Genomic DNA, 18,471 nt, shown 5'->3' with positions numbered 1-18,471 from the left:
CATGCCTGTCTCCGGTGTCCGCGCTGATAGCCGCAGCTTGCACCTGTCTCTGGAGCTCGTTTAGGTGGTGCTCTGAATCCCCTCTCCTCATGCACCCCGAAACAATGGTCTCTTGCCTCTTAGGCAAGTCCAGACTTTTCCCCAGACTCCCTCCCAGCTAGCTGTGGCGCACTAGCCCCCTTCAGGCTGTGTTCACGCTGCCAACCCCAGTCCTCTCCCTGGGGTCTGAACTCCAAAGCTGGAGCCTCAGCTCCCAGGCCCTGCCCACCCCGGCAGGTGAGCAGACAAGCCTCTCGGGCTGGTGAGTGCTGGTTGGCACTGATCCTCTGTGTGGGAATCTCTCCGCTTTGCCCTCCACACCCCCGTTGCTGCGCTCTCCTCTGTGGTTCTGAAGCTTCCCCCCCGCCACCTCCCATCTCTGCCAGTGAAGGGGCTCCCTAGTGTGTGGAGACCTTTCCTCCTTCACAGCTCCCTCCCAGAGGTGCAGGTCCCATCCCTATTCTTTTGTCTCTGTTTTTTCTTTTTTTTTTTTTGCCCTACCCAGGTATGTGAGGAGTTTCTTGCCTTTTGGGAGGTCTGAGGTCTTCTGCCAGCATTCAGTAGGTGTTCTGTAGGAGTTGCTCCCACATGTAGATGTATTTCTGATGTATTTGTGGGGAGGAAGGTGATCTCCACGTCTTACTCCTCCGCCATCTTGAAGGTCTGCCCCTGTCTTCTTATATTAGGGAATAACATTCTATGAGAGTTTTCTGGCAGGCCTTTACATTTGAGTCACAGAATCAGTTTCAGTGTGTTTCTAAGAAGGTAAAACACCATCACCATAATTGCCTCCCTACCTTTACAAATATTGGAACTTCTTTAATATGAATGTAATCTTAGTAAAACCTATATTGCCTTTTGAGAAGACTTCATTTCATATGCAAAGCATTTTAGAACCCTTCATGGGTAGAATTTGTATTAGTAGAAATATTTCATATATTTTATCTCATTATTGGCCAAAGGAATGATTTATTTTACAAGGTGAATTATCTTTGTCTTCTAAAAATACTTGTTGGTTAATAAAACTATTTAAATTCTTTTTGTTTAAAAATTAAGTCACAATATACCACACTGTAACAAAATTCCTATACATTGTGCATATACATAGTTCTGGTTTTGATCCAGGGAACACAATTTCCTTGAATGTTATAGTTTTCTATTCTATTTTAGTATTATAATTTTTCCTGGCAATAAATAATGTGTTTCTGTCGAATTCAAAATTACAGTAAATGTGCTCTGTGCAGATAATGTAACACGTGTAAATGCCCAAGCCCTACAATTGTAGATTGCATATCTCAAAGGCTTAAGGAATTCTGAATTCTATTGCAAAAGTAATGAGCTGAAGATTGATTGCAAATGTGTATCTGTTAAGACAGCGACTAAGTTTTTCTACTGCTTTGGATAGATCTGAGCATGAGGCATTCAAAAGCCACAGCAATGTTTTGGATTCAGCAGGTTTAGATCTTTAAAAAATAAACTAAAATCATAGCTAATAGTCTTCTCCCAGGGATTGAGAAGGGAGAGTCGGTCAGTGGTAAACCCAATGGTAGGTACTAGCCAGGAGTACCTTAGGTACATGATCTCACACGGAGCAGTGCAGGGAGGATGGAATAAAGGCTGAAGCAGAGCCAGGAAACCCTGACAAAGAACCACACATTCTGCGCTCCATCTCACCTCTCCTGCCAAATCACGCAGCTACAGAGAGGAGGAGCTATATTTAAAAAGGAAAACCAATAGAATAAGCAAACAGAATCGACCTCCTCCCCATTCTTCTGTTTTTCATACTTTCAGAAGTGTTGTTAGAATTATTTGAATCGAATCTTTTCTTGTAATTTGAGTCTTTTCTACTGTGAGTATTGATTTTATTCATCCAGTTATCAAAAGAGTGTTTTTTTAAAAAAATTTTTTATTTATTTATTATTTTTATTTTTGGCTGTGTTGGGTCTCCGTTTCTGTGCGAGGGCTTTCTCCAGTTGCGGCAAGTGGGGGCCACTCTTCATCGTGGTGCGTGGGCCTCTCACTATCGTGGCCTCTCTTGTTGCGGAGCACAGGCTCCAGACGCTCAGGCTCAGCAGTTGTGGCTCACGGGCCCAGCCCCTCCGCGACATGTGGGATCCTCCCAGACCAGGGCTCGAACCCGTGTCCCCTGCATTGACAGGTAGACTCTCAACCACTGTGCCACCAGGGAAGCCCAAGAGTGTTTTATTTTATTGTCAGAATCACAACATATTAGCACTGGAAGTTTATTTAGAAATCATTTACATTTGATTAAAGATGGATTTGACAAGACATGAGGGAACTGGGGCTTGGAGAAGCTATGTGCTCAGCCAAAGGCCAGAGGCAAGGGCAAGCCCCCACCCCAGCCCACTGACCTGCCCTGGACTCTCGTGCAGCCACTCTCATGGTACTGGGTGCCTGCACAGCAGTATTCTGAGTCTTCCTGAAAAAGCAAGAGATCGTCTTCCAGGGGCTGACCATCCTATACTTTTAAAAATCAGCTGAAACTTAGAGCAAGGGGAATACCTGAAGTGTTAAAAATAAAATTTGTAAAGACAGTTGTTGGCCTACTGTTTTCTTTTAGGCTTTTTCCTGATTCATCTCCCAGGTTCTAGTCTGGAAACATCCCATTGAGAAGGATCAAATATACATAAAAGGAAATACTTTGCTGAATACGCATTTCCTATCCTAAGGTTTGGATTCGGTCACACACTGGTGGGCTGACCCAGTTTATGGGGCTTCCAGTCCTAGATCCTTTTTCTCCCCAGACCATGACGGAGTTTTTAAAAGAGCAAACTACTCAGTCTTTAGCCAAGGAAAGTGTGGGTAGTTACAACCTGGAGTTGGAGGAGGGGATTATTTTATTTATTTATTTTGCGGGGCTGACTTACCACACATTTCCTTGTTGGAGCTTCCTACTTTCTTCCATGTGTATAATTGTACAAGTCTGTAACAGTAGGATTCAATCTGCCTCATTGTCAACTTGGACATCAATACAATAGGTGTCAGATATAAAATGATTGAGGCAAATCCTCACACACAGAACTTATGAAGAAAATGTTTGAGAACTGATTCAATATTTTTTTGACCTCTTTGCCAACTTCAGATGTAAAAGGGTTGAGAGCAGGAAGAAGGCAGGGCAACTGTGAGAAGTTCTTAGAGAGAGTTGTTATGCTGTCCCTTCATCCCCACCAAACATAGTGGGAGTCACTGACCTCCAACTCCACACTAAGTGAGTGAGGGGGCTGCTCAGAGAGCTTGGTTTGGTGCCTGAGTCAACCTGAGAAAGTTTAAGCAGAATGGAGGTGGCTGTGTTGAGGACAAAGGCTATGGAAGGGTTTTCTGTGGCCAGAAATCAGCCATGTTGGAGAGAGGGGGATGAAGAGCCAAAGGGAAGTGGTCTGGAGCAGTTTAAAGTCCTGTCCTAGAGGAACTTCTGTTTCTATTTGGTTGGACAACCAGAGGACCAGGAACCAAGGTTGGAGAGGTAGCTAGAGGAACGGATTCTATCCCCCATCAGGAGAGGGACCTCTGATGAAACCAAGGAAGTGCCCAGTGAGGAACAAGCCTGTTTGAAACCTCCACTGAGCCCAGAGAGTGTCTCTTCCCCTCTTCTTCCTCACTTCTGCGACCTCAGGTGCTAAACCACTGTTAACACTGGTGACAGAAACAGAGCCAAAGAGAGGAAGCCAGAGCTAACAAACACCTCTTCCTAATGAACACCTTCTTGCCTTTGTGAGTCGTAGCTGAAAGAGAGGGAGGAGAATAAATTTGGAACAAATAAATATGGAAGTGTTGATTGATATATTGGGCTGGACATTTCACATGTGTAAATTGAGACTGAGTTTCGTGACTCTAAGTGATGGTAGAATATTTTGTTAGTTTAAGAGTGAGAAGACATGAGACTGCCAAATGTTTTTTCCGAAAACAGGAGAAGACAACTTTCACTGAACAACTTTGAAAACCACACTGGGAAACAAAAAGTTAAGTAGGCACTGATTCCCAAGTCATACATGCTCAAGATATTGTTACAAAATGCTCTTTCCTTGTCAGGAAAGACCTTCCTGGTCTCTAAGTTTTGCAGCTCCCCTCAGCCAGAGCTGGTGTCTCAACGTTTGAACCAACTATGTGTCCGGAATCAATTCAGTCCTTAGAAGATAATAAAGTCATTTAACTCTGTTCACTCTGGGATTCAGTATCAAGTTATCCTTGTTACAATTTGGGACCTAATTTTGAGGCCCCTGTTCTGATTCTATGCCTTGTTTTTGAACCCCATCTTATTTTGTTGAATATTCATGTATTAATAGTAATTACAGGTATACCTCATTTTATTGCACTTCACAGATATTGTGATTTTTTACAAATTGAAGGCATCAAGCAAGCCTATCAGCATCACTCTTCGAGCAGCATTTGCTCACTTCATGTCTCTGTGTCACATTTTGGTAATTCTTGCAATATTTCAAATGTTTTCATTGTTGTTATATTTGTTATGGTCATCTGTGATCAGTGATCTTTGGTGTTACTACTACGACTCACCGAGTGCTCGGATGATGGTTAGCAATAAAGTTTTTTTAAATTAAGGTGTGCACGTTGTTTTTTTAGACATAATGCTACTGCACACTTACTAGACTACAGTATAATGTAAACCTAACTTTTATATGCACTGGGAAACCAAAACATTTGTGTGACTCACTTTATTGCGATATTTGCTTTTTTGTGGTGGTCGAGAACCAAACCCGAAATATTCCGAGGTATGTCTGTATAAGATTTCAGTGTGTGTGTGTGTGTGTGTGTGTGTGTGTGTGTGTGTGTGTGTGTGCAGTTGACCCTTGAACAACATGGGTTTGAACTGCATGGGTCCACTTGCACATGGATTTTTTTCAATAGTACACACTACATGATCCATGGTTGGTGGAATCCGTGGATGCAGAACTGCTGATACGGTGGCCAAGTTATATGCATACTTGCAACTGTGGGAGAGTCAGCATTCTTTACCTCCCTGTTGTTCAAGGGGCAACTGGACATATACGCACACGTATAAACCCTTTGTTTGTTTTGGTGGCTGACTTTCTCAATAATCTTTCGATTTATCTGGATGTTTGTTCTTTTTAAAGAGTAAAGCACTAACAAGCTGATGGTTCTCATGGGGCGGGAGTGGGTTTTGCATGTGATGAGACTATTGAAGTGACAGACTTTTGCGTGGAGGATCACCAGCTCTCAGCAACTGTAGGACTTTTTTCTTGGGTTGCAATTTCCTTAGAGCATTGGTTCAGCAATAGTTGTCAGACTGTAGCTGCATCAGAATTATTCGGAGGGTCTGTTAAAAAGGAGGGCTGAGCTTCACCTCCCTCACCGCCACACGCACACTCCTCAAGGTTTGTGATCCAGTAGATCTATAGAGACATCTAGGGAGAATCTGCATTTCTATCAAGGTCCCAGTCATTGCAGATGCTGTTGATCTGGGGACCACACTTTGAAACTCACTGCCTTGGTACAGAGTTTCTCAAACTCAGCACTATGGACATTTTATGCCACGTAACACCTCGTTGTGTGGGGCTGGCCTGTGCATTTGTAGGATGCTTAACAGCATCTCTGGCTTCTACCACTAAGATGCCAGTACCAAACATGTCTCCAGACATTGCCAAAAGTCCCCGAAGGGGCAAATCACCCTGGATTGAGAACCACTGGCTACCTTATGTTTTTCCAGAAAAGAAAAGCCCAGCTATAAGCAATCTGGGAGACAACGGGAACCTTGAGAGTCTTACCATTCAGTTAGGACATTCAGTTAAGACATTCTGTTTAATTCCCTTATTTTTGGTTTTGCCTTTCATCAATACCAACACACTTTCCATTTTCAACTGTAAGTCTCTCCAAAGATAAATCTCTTCAGTAGAGGTAGAAAGGGGCCAGACTCTTGGAGAGGGAACCTGGGGGTCTAACTGACTCTCACACAAACTTTCTACTTATCCTCCAGGTTGCAGTTGTGCTCTCAAGCTCTGCTTTCAGAAATATCTACTGTCTCTAGAATTTGTACCTTTCTGAGGTTTAGCAGAGCTAAGCAACTTTCTCTCCGGCAAGCTCACGGTTCCGTTATCTCTGATCTGCTGCATCAATTACTTTTCATCCCTCTGCTTCTCTGAGTCCAAAGTTTTGTTGACATCTTTCATGTGCTGTTATCTGTTCTTCCATTCTTTTTGTTTTTGTAGATTTATGCCCTTCTATGCATTTATTTTCATTTTGCAGTATTACAAAGGATCGACAGTAAATGCGTGTGTTTAATTCACTCTGTATAACCAGAATTCCCAGCTGCTTTTTTGATATTAGCTTTTGGTGAGAGGGAGGGTGGAAAGGGCATAAAAGTATGTGAATTGGGGAGGTATTATTAATGATTTTGGCTAAAGATGAAGAAAAGAAATTTAAAGGTACAAAATACATTCTTTTCACATTTTTTTGGCCTAAAGCCCTTAGTGTTATCATTTGTTCAATAAAAACAGCATTCAAAGTGGAAAATATAGGCCTTATGAGATTCTGAAATGGCGAAACCCAAAAAGCAAATATCTTTGAGCAAGACAATATTTATTAAAAACCTTTTATAAATTTCAAATATACACCTATGTTAGGCTATAATTCCTCATTTAAGAATATAAAGATTAAAAATAGACAAATGGGACCTAATGCAACTTAAAAGCTTTTGCACAGCAAAGGAAACTACAAACAAGACGAAAAGACATAGAGCAGGTCTTCCAGAAATACTTGTATGTATGTTCAGCGAGCTCTAATTCTTCTTGGGAAGATGCTTGTGGACTGGCCACCAATTCATCTACATCTGGACCATTACTTTCCCATCAACATTTCAAGGTTCTGGGAAGAGGTTGTACTCTGCCACTGTCTTCTTTCTCCCATTCCCTTGTCATCTCATTGCTTACAGTTGCTAGGGAAAATGACAACCCTTAGCAACAGTAAGAACAGTGAGGCAGGCGGTAGCTGTGAGGTTTTTAGTTGTTTTTCTGGGGTTTTATCTTGTTCCTTCACCTTGTACAAAGTCCTCTGCTTTTTCATTTTGTCTATCTTTCTGTGAATAGAAACCAGCCATGAAATCAATGTCATAAGGCTAGTAGCAAGATAATGAAAAGACAACCCTCAGAATGGGAGAAAATATTTGCAAATGAATCAATGGACAAAGGATTAATCTCCAAAATATATAAACAGCTCATGCAGCTCAATATTAAAAAAACAAACAACCCAATCAAAAAATAAGCAGAAGAGCTAAATAGACATTTCTCCAAAGAAGACATACTGATGGCCAAGAAACACGTGAAAAGCTGCTCAACATCACTAATTATTAGAGAAATGCAAATCAAAACTACAATGAGGTATCACCTCACACCAGTTAGAAAGGGCATCATCAGAAAATCTACAAACAACAAATGCTGGAGAGGGTGTGGAGAAAAGGGAACCCTCTTGCACTGTTGGTGGGAATGTAAATTGATTCAGCCACCCTGGAGAACAGTATGGAGATCCCTTAGAAAACTAAAAACAGAATTACCATATGACCCAGCAATCCCACTACTTGGCATATACCCAGAGAAAACCATAATTCAAAAAGACACATGCACCCCAATGTTCATTGCAGCACTCTTTACAATAGCCAGGTCATGGAAGCAACCTAAATGCCCATCGACAGACGAATGGATAAAGAAGATGTGGTACATATATACAGTGGAATATTACTCAGCCGTAAAAAGGAATGAAATTGGGTCATATGTAGAGACACGGATGGATCTAGAGACTGTCACACAGAGTGAAGTAAGTGAGAAAGAGAAAAACAAATATCGTATATTAACGCATATATGTGGAACCTAGACAAATGGTACAGATGAACTGGTTTGCAGGGCAGAAATAGAGACACAGTTGTAGAGAACAAACATATGGACACCAAGGAGGGAAAGTGGCAGGGTGGTGGTGGTGGTGTGATGAATTGAGAGATTGGGATTGACATATATACACTAATATGTATGAAGTGGATAACTAATAAGAACCTGCTGTATAAAAAATTATATAAAATAAAATTCAAAAAAAAAAGACACTGTTAAAAAAAAAAAAAAAAAGAAGACTCCTTGAACCTGTGACTGCAGATGGATCAACATAACTGGAAAGTGTTCATTCAAAGTACATTATGGGATGAATGATTTCGTGAACAAGCTGGAAATCTAACTACCACTCATGATATCATTTCTATATTCAAAGGAGTTTTGTATTCCAAGCAATTAATGTATGAACAGAAATTGTAAAGAAGTGTGGGCTTGAGATACTTGAATTACAATTTGTCAATCCTGGAGGCTGCTGCTAAGACCCACTAGGTGGCAGTGTGTTCGTGATTTGCTGGTAAACACAGAAAATGGAATAACTAGAGTTGAATCTCAAGCTACTATTTCTTTCTGACATTTATAAGTTTACAATAGAAAATGTTCCTGGAATAGTAGATGGAAAGTCAAACAATGACTATCATGCCAACAGCCATTGACATATGAAATAAAACTGTTTTACAAGTAGTTAACAATGAAGCATTTTATAAAAGTCAAAACAGCAAAGAATGTTGCCTGCTATGTTCTTTAGTGATTCTTCTGATAGATGAATGTTAGACATATCTGAAATATAGACAGGTGAGAGAATAGGATGATGAGTACCTCTTTGCCAACCGTTACAAAAGCCAGGTTGCCTAGCTGTGCCTAGCAGTCTTCAAGGGTTTTCTGTCCCCAGGCCACACTTCCTCTTTATCAATCCACATTCCCTGTTTCCTTTTGAAATGCTATTGGAGACAAATCCCTGACAAGTCACTTCATCTGACTATTTTACTTCATTCTCTCCATTTGTATTTCTCTGAAGTTATGTACAAAGACACTCTAACATTTTGCACTGTTAATTTTCTCTATTCCTTTCTGTTTCTGGGCCCACTACTTAACTAGCTAGCTGTGTGACCTTGGACAAATTACTTAACCCCTCTGAGCCTCATTTTCTTTATCTGTAAAATAGGATAGCAATAGTACTAACTTCATAGGATTGTTGTAGGGCTTACATGAGTTGATATGAGCGCTTAAAATAGTGGGGCACATGGTAAACACCACACAATAGTTTGTTCCCCAACTGTTACTGAATCAAACTTGGGTCTGCTTGCCCGATGTACAGTAAAGCCAATCTACTGACACCAGGTTGTGTTGAAGGAAAGTACAGTGCATATTGCAGGGCTAAGCAAGGAGAATGGACAGCTCATGCTCAAAGGACCTGAACTCCACAATAGCTTTCTGGGAAGGGTTTTTAAAGGCAAGATGAGGGAGTTCCTTCTCAAGGGCTATAGATAATATACTGAGCCATATCCTTGCATTGTTTTGCAGATACTACAACCCCCACCAGGTGGAAGAAGTTAGCTGCATGCTTACCATAAGCACATAGACCCCAGACTGGTTGGAACCAGAAGGTTGATGATGTTGACTCCAGAAATATCACCTAGTTACCTCACCACCAACCAATCAGAAGAATGTCCACAAGCTGATCACAAGCCTTGCAGGGTCCTGCTCAGTTTCACAACCAGAACGTAAGGGAAAAGGGGAAAAAAACTGTGCATTCTTGTTCCCTTCTATTTGTGCCTTATAAGTGCTGGATGTGCAGCATATGCTCAATAAATACTTAAATCAATGAATGAATAAGTGAATGGCTAAAATATGATGGTGCATGTGAGATACACAAGGGAGGACTTAATAAATACAACCTGGCATTTAACTTTGGAAACTTTTTATGAATATATTATTCTTGCATGATTTTTAAAAATATTATTTATTAATTTATTATTTATTTATTTATTTTTGGATGTGCTGGGTCTTAGTTGCAGCATGCAGGATCTTCATTGCAGCATGCGGGATCTTTTTTTTTCAGTTGCGGCATGCGGCTTGTTAGTTGTGGCATGTGAACTCTTAGTTGCGGCATGCATGTGGGAACTAGTTCCCTGACCAGGGATTGAACCCGGGCCCCCTGCATTGGGAGCACAGAGTCTTAACCACTGGACCACCAGGGAAGTCCCTTTTGTGATTAAAAAATAGAACATTTAAAAATTTTTTTTTAACATTTAAAATATTGTAAAATATTTTTTTACATTTTATATAGATCAAATGTTATTAAACCTTAGGATAATAGCTAAGAAAGATTAGTTGAATCCCAAGATCTTGATTTAGTAGACTTTATTAGTTAGAAACTAATTTTGAGATAATTAGGTGAACTCTCTCAAAACAAGGCCTTTAAATTCAGTAATTTTTTTTTTCCTTTTTAACCCATATTGCTGCCCCAATCTGGCAAAAGCCATAAGTATGATGAGTATGTTAAGTGTGGTTGATTTTATTGTTTAAACATATATGTGAGGAATACTCTTGGCATCTTATGTTTTTGTATGGTTGTATCCATTTATGGAGTATCGAAACATAATTAATTTTGGAACTGGCTTCTATATCATAAAAATATAAAATTTTATTCTTGGATCTGTCTTAGACTGTTTCAAATTATGAAGCACTTTCTGGATGTTTGTACCAATTTACTGTGGCTTTCCTCTTCCTTGAAACTATTTCTCTTCCCTTGAGGAAACTAGGTTAAAACTCTGCTTATCAGGAAAATTAGGCTTGGAGGAAGACAAATGATCTTTTAAATATATCAAGTAAATTCCTTAGTTCAAAAGATTTGAACATTATTCTCGAAAATTACTGGAACTAAAGTAACAAAAGTTACATTTTGGAGAAAATTTCTTGGAACAGAAAAATGTTAATTCATGCATAAAACTTGCCCAGACGCCATCACCTAATCTGGTCTGGGTGCAGCCTTCACACAAGAACTAATCCTTTCCTTGTGTCTCACACTGGAACACAACCCGGCAAGCTTGCCAAGGAGCTAGGGCGTCTTGTGGGGTTTTTTTGTTTTTTTCACCATTTTAAATGATAATCTTGCCATTTTTATTGAGTATCGTTTTATTACCATAAATATCAGTGTAGCCTTAAATGAAATTCTGCAGGTGCGATTCGGCCCTGGAGAATTGTATCCATTTGCAAACAAAAGCTGTACCAAGCAGGTTTTTAGTTTAGCAGAAATCTCACTGCTGTTCATTTAGAATTGATATATTTCTTCGTATTCTTGACGTAGTTCAGTACTGAGATTAAACCTTAAATGTCATGGTTGAAGTGCCTCAAATTCAATGTGTCCTTTACGGAACTTGTCATTGCCCTTCTCCTTTCCAGTATTACTGATTTCAGGGAATGCACCTGAAATCTATCCAGTTGTCCATTCAGAAATCCAGAAGCCAAGCTGCATTGCTTTTACTTGCTTGCTTCCACATTTCTCAGGCACCTAATCCTTGAGTTTGTCTCTTGTGTGTCTCCCCTGTGTGACTGCAGCTGCCACGTGGGCAGGGACTTGGTCTATGAACTCAGAGAGGCTATCACAGTCCCTGATGTTCAATAAATATTTGAGGAATGAATGAATCATGAACATTTATCTAATCTATTCCCTCTTCTCCATTTCTGCCATATTGACCCTAGTTTCAACATTCACCATAGTCTTATCTGGATTATTTTAATAACCTCTAATTTGGACTCCCTGACTCTATTCACATCTCATTGCATCTGCCTTAAGTCTAGCCTCTTCTTTCTTTACTCCTGACCTTATTTTATTAACTTAAATAGTATTGAGCTGGCTATAGCTCCTATATACCCTTATATTTCTTGCCTCTATGACTTTACCCATGATGTTTCTCTCTCTAGAAATGCTTGGTTATTTTTTTTAATTTGCAAACTTGGTCATATACATTGGCTCAGTCCATGTGACAAACTCCCAGTAATTCTCTTCTGCAGTCCCAGCTTTTATTAAATGTCCCTTTTCTTTTGTCGCATAGCACCTTGTGCGTTTCTCTAACTGAATAGATGTCTTATAGTCTATTTTTGTCTTTAGCTGCATTTCCCTAACTGAATACACATAGTATAGTCTATTTTTCTGTTTATCTGTCTGGCTTTCCTTCTATGCTCCTTTTGGGTGGGAATTCTCTCTTTGGCATTGTAATAAGTTCAGTGGTACACAAAAGTCAGTCCATAAATATTCATTAATTTGAATTGTAGGTATTTTTCTTTTTGTGGAGTGAATAAACAGGAATTTAACATTGTTCCTAATTTTAAATGTTTCTACCATATCTTAAGGCCACTGAGTACATTGTATACGTTGTGCACTGCACAATGCAAGGGGTGGGTACTAGTGCCATAGCTTATGATGTGAATGTCCACTCTACCCCCCTTGACTTGTATGTAAATTATACAAGTTACCCAACTACAGGCAGTTGCCCTGATGGAGACAGAGGAAACAATGCAGCAACTATAATTAACTGCAAGATGATTATATTTGAAACTGAAATTTACTTTGGGTTTTTAAATATCAGATCTATATTCACTAAACAAATAATTTGGTGATAATTTTTCTGATACTGTCTCTTTTCATAGGAAAACATTTGTCTTAACATGATCTATTTCCTTCCAGTATGCACCTCATAAATTGTGAAATGTTTTACCTTTCTTTCCTGGACCATAGTCTCATTTCTTTGATTGAATTTGCAACCCCTGGACAGATATAAACCAATTGATTTCGCTATGAAAAATAAACATTGGCTTGTAAAATAGTTATTTCCATCAAACGAATCAGTCAAAATTAGAACATTATTTTTTAATCAGAAGATAAGGAGTTGATTCTAAAAAAGCTGCCAGTAGAAAGATATTACCTTCCTCCAGATTCTAGAATTAGACTTAGTAATTTAATTTATCATTAAATTTCAAATTTATAGCTTTAAAAAAGACATTACTTTTCTCTAGGAAATAGAAAAGCTTAACTCTTAGAGAATTTAGGACTAAAAAACATGAAATTCCATATTTAGTAGCTAGCAAATTATAAATTAATGGACAATAAACCAGATAACTATTTCAAGAAAATGAATTTAGTAAAAATAGCCATTAAACTTGTACATCAAGAAAGTATCAAAATAAAAACTGGATAAATGGTCAACTTGGCATAAGGCCTAGTGCAGACTTATTAAATGAACAGTTGGTATTTATAATCTGTATGGAGCAGGTATAGATATTAATATTTATAACAACCACCATATTGAGGGTTATATAACAAGCACTCTGCTCCATGTTATGTACTTTTAATTTTGTCATTTTAATACTCAAAAGAATTTATAAGATAAAGATGATTACCATGTCCATATTATGATGGAGAAAACATATGTGTGGAGAGGTAAATAAATAAAATAAGGAAGAATTGAATGAAAAATTAATCAAAAGGTGAATATTTTCAAATCCACAGTTAACATTAACGAGCCCATCATTGTCTATCCTTGGAAATGAGGTTAAATATAGACAAGCCAAGGAGACTATAACTCTCCACATATGGTCCATTCAGCCCCTGTCTGTCCCTGCCTGTCTTCTATCCACTTTCTGAGTTTTCCACAGAAACTGAGCTTTGAAATCCACCTGCTGTTAATGTTGCAGATCTGGTATGGGTCCCTGGAAGTAGACTCATGGGCCAATTGACTGGTACCCTTCCCACAATTGCTACTGGTAGGCCTAACTGTGGGATGGACTCATGCCCAATTCTAACTCATATTACAGGACCTTCTGGGCCTGGAGCTATGTGCCCTGGACCCTGACTGCTGGCTACAGCCAAACGGTCCGGCCCTTGCCAACACTCACTTCCTGGTGGGCTGAACTCTGTCTCCTACCTAGAGGCACTGACTGGGGTTCTACTTCAGTCCCAAATTCCCTTTTTCCCCACCTCTCTTAGGATCCAGATGCTGTCACCTACGTGTCCTCAATGCCCAGGAAATACTGATTCCACACATCATTTAAAAGAGTAGACCTTCTGGATATTCACATTAGCCCAGAAGGGAACTGAGTTTACCAAGTCACCTTGGGCTTTGAACTTTTTACTACCAGACAACTACACACAAGATCAACCCCAAAGCAAGTTTGGTCCTCTCAGTTTCTATCCAGCATACTTCCAACTCACCTCCCTCAGCCCACCATGCTGCTGCTAGGATCACAGAATGCCTTGAGGCCAAACCTGTTTAGCCAATAACAATCCTCGAACCTTGAAAATATTTTTCATTTGTTCCAGTCATCCAAATATTGACCCAGTTTGCTAGAACTCTCTATTCATGGCATCTATCTATTGTCAACTTTAAGGAATACTCAGGATAAAACATGGAAAATCATTTGGGATCCCAAGTAGATGGGCGTAATGTAGAGACATTTAAGTGGAGAGAAAATAAGTAAAGTTTAAGAGTACAAAGGAGAGATGGTAGATTTGCCAAGATCAGGTTGATAGTTTCAGAGGGAAATTAGAATATAAGAGATTGATTTGAGGTGGGCACATTTATATGTATTGATCACTGGATTAACCACTTCTGTTTTCTGTTTTTAATCAGGTAGACCATATCTTTAACAATTGTCTTTGGTATTGTGGCTGCTATCATTACCACTGCCTTGTTTATAATAGCTAAATAGATGGCACCAGCAACAAATCTCAAAAAAAATGTCTGGTAGAGTTTAGCACTACTGATTAGGCTTGCCTCTATTACTGAAACTACATTCATTTTGGGGAACAATGGCATCTGCCTGACATCTTTACCAACCACTTTCAGATACACAGCACCCAAAGTGAGGTCCTAAAGGGTGGTAGAATGAAACAGCCCAGTGACTCTGTTAAATGTGTGAACAATGAATAATTGCAGGATAATACATCTCATGTACCATGGAGTAAGGATAGTTATCTAAAAGTTAGATAGCCCCAGAGAATGGGAGGATATTGCCTGGGCTTGAGATGGATGCAAGAATGGGACTTGTAGGATATGGGGACGTAATATAAGGATGAAATGACATGTTAGGGTATTGGTGTAGTATTGGCATGGTATTGGAATGCAGTTAAAATGGCTATATTTTGTGTTAAAAACTTTCCACTTAAACAGTATTTATGAGTTTATGTTGCTACCAAAGTTTTAATCTACATAACTAATCAAGAAATTACCAATATCAGGACTTCAGTAGGGTAGAAAACAGTGAGATTCAGTCATGTAGCTATGTTTTTAAGGATGGTTTACAGCTTAGAAGAGGGAAAGGGAAAAAATTTATTATGTGAATAAAGTGTTCATGTGCATCTGCTATGGTCTGAATGTTTGTGTCCCCCCCAAATTCATATGTTGAAATCTCAGTGCCCTGTGTGATATTAGTAGGTATGGCCTTTGAGAGGTGCTTAAATCATGAGGGCAAAGCCCTTATGAGTGGAATTACTGCTCTTATAAAAGAGGCTCCAGAGAGATATCTTGACTCTTCCACCACATGAGGACACAGTGAAACTGCACTGATTAGGAATCTGAAGGCGGACCCTCACCTAACTATGCTGGTGCCGTAATCTTGGACTCCCAGCCTCCAGAACTGTGAACAATAAATTCCTATTGTTTTCAAGCTGGTCAGTCTTGGTATTTTATTACAGCAGCCCAAAGGGGCCAAGATGGCTTCCATGACCACTGAATTGGGGGAACATACAAATATTTTACTGAGCAAGTGCAGTTAAAGTGGGAGAATTATGTAATAGATACTCCCAAGCTAAAAGAACTTAAAAAAAAAAGCCAGAACTAAAAAATCCAGAAATTGGAAGTGACAAGTGAGAAGATGGAGGAAGAGGATTTGGGGGTACCAGATTTCATTGGTGGAAAGGGTAGATTTAAAATGTCTTAGGCTCTCCTCCTAGTGAACTGGATAGGTGTTGGCTCTGAGGGTGCTACCTGCTCCCTCAATCAGGCTTGGAAGAACTGGGAAAAGAAACTGCTCTGAAATATCAACACCGAAATCTCTGTCACTTATGTAACCTCCAGATTACTGGGTACCAGAATTATTTCCCTGCACTCTTTCTCCCTCTTAAGAATATGAAAATAAGATTATTTGTTGAGGGGCTTCCCTGGTGGCGCAGTGGTTGAGAATCTGCCTGCCAATGCGGGGGACACAGATTTGATCCCTGGTCCAGGAAGATCCCACATGCCACGGAGAAACTGGGCCCGTGTGCCACAACTGCTGAGCCTGTGCTCTGGACCTCACGAGCCACAGCTACTGGGCCTGCGTGCCACAACTACTGAAGCCTGCTCACCTAGAGCCCGTGCTCCGCAGCAAGAGAAGCCACCACAATGAGAAGCCCGCGCACGGCAAGGAAGAGTAGCCCCAGCAACTAGAGAAAGCCCCCGTGCAGCAGTCAAAAATAAATAAAATAAATAAATTTATTTTAAAAAAAAGAAAGCTTATTTGTTGACATTGATGCTGAAAAAAAATTAACACAATATGGATGAGTTCAGCTATCTGCAGAAGTCATTTAAAAGGATAGGATATTTCTTAGAATATGAGCTGAAGTAAAAGGGAATAGAAATCAAATTAAGCCATGATTGAATATGAAACATATTTGTAACTCAATCAAAGATATTGACATATTAAATCAATGAGCAGGAAAAAATGGGGTTTGCGTGGAGACTATAAATAAAGATATCACCAGTTGTTTCTATTAAAATCAGAACCATGAGACTGCTGTCTACTGTCATCATTAAAATCCAACATTGTTTTGGATTTTCTGTCCGATGCAATAATACAAGTAAGGCAAAGAAGACATACAACAATGATAAAGGAAAAGATAATATTACTCATATTGCATCCAGAAAAAAGATTGTATAATAGAAAATTCAAGAGAATTCACTTTAAAAAGTCTTAGACTTGATGAGAGAATTCATGAGAGTGGCTGGATACAAAATAATTGTACAAAATTCATTAGTTTTTACTATGTACCAATACTAACCAGCTAAAAATTAAAATGGTAAAATTAAAGATCCACTTATAGTAGCAAAAACAAGTCATGAAATGACTAGAAATAATTTAAGCAGAAGTGTGAGGCCGTATAACCATATAGTTTTGGAATATCTACCATTCCCTTATTCAATAAGTCTTTACTGAGTGCCTGCTATTCATTAGGCAACTATTCCAGGCCCTGGGAAATGGAGTGAGGAGCAAGCCAAAAAAAGCTCCTGATACCATGACAGGGGGTGATTGTTGTATGTGTATATACATGTGTATGTGTTTACAACTTTACATGGTGTGGCAAAGTATGTCCTCTCCTAGGATGTGACATTTGAGACAAGACCTGAACATCGAGGTGAAGTAGGGCCTGCATTGGTTAGGGGCCAATCATGCCAGGTGGAGAAAATGGCAAGAGCAAAGACCTACAGGTTAAAAAAGTTTAGCAAGCTTAAGAAATGGAAAACAAAAGAAAACAAACACCAGGGGAAGAGTGGGTGGGGATGAAGTTGCAGAGATTGTCAGGAGTAGATCACAAAGCCTTGTCAGTGATGTGACCTGATTTATGCTTTAAAGTATCTCTGACTATTATGTGGAGGGTGGTTTATGGCGATGTCAAAGTGGAAGCAAGTAGCCAAGACAAAATATGATGATGATTGGGTTAGGATGGTAGTGGTAGAAATGGAGCAAAGTTGCCAGTTTGGGGGTAATTTTTTAGGAGGTAGAATTGACAGAATGTGAGAATTCAGACGTGGAAGGGGAAGGAGGGGACAATGAAGTACAGCTCCTAATTTTTTTGTTTTGAGTGATTAAGGCTGTAGAAGGTGGCGCTATTTACTGAGAAGGAAAAGACTGGGTAAAGAACATTTTTGGGGGGAAAGCAGGAGTTACATTTTGGATGTGTTAAGTTTGAGAGATATATTACATATCCAAATGAAGATGTCAATCCCTAGATCTTGCTGAAGGTTTTCAGCACTAAAAAATACTTTAATGTATATTTGATGCATGCAAAAGAGTATTCGCTATGCGTGTGTAAGTTATGAAATATACATAATAAAGGGAAGCCTTGTGCTCTTACTGCCCACTTGAGATCTAGGCTTTAGAACTTGATCCCAACCACTCACACCCTTGCACACTCTTCTCTGATCCCATTGCTCCGCCTCCTCCCCAAAAGTAACCAAGATCCTGAAGTGTGTGTTGTAGCCTAAGATGAATTGGTGATCTAATGCATCCTAACCCCTTCCCGCCTGATAGTTTCGTGAGTGACTACTAGCCATTATATTGTTAAATAGACCTGGATCAACTAGCAATTCTAATGGAAGCTCAGTATAATTTAGCATAGAATTTTGAGTAAACTTATATTTAATTCAAGTACACCGTGAAAAGAGGACATTATGACAGATTATAAACAACAGGAAGATGAGTTTGAATAAAGCTTCCACATGCACTTGATTCATGTTTGAGTCATATCCAGTACTGTAGAGCAGGGGTGATTCAGTCTATAAACCCTGGTGGCAGGAAATATCACCTT

Source organism: Eschrichtius robustus, chromosome 9, assembly GCF_028021215.1.
Source record: "Eschrichtius robustus isolate mEscRob2 chromosome 9, mEscRob2.pri, whole genome shotgun sequence".
In the NCBI taxonomy this organism is placed as follows: Eukaryota; Metazoa; Chordata; class Mammalia; order Artiodactyla; family Eschrichtiidae; genus Eschrichtius; species Eschrichtius robustus.
This window is presented reverse-complemented; position numbering follows the sequence as displayed.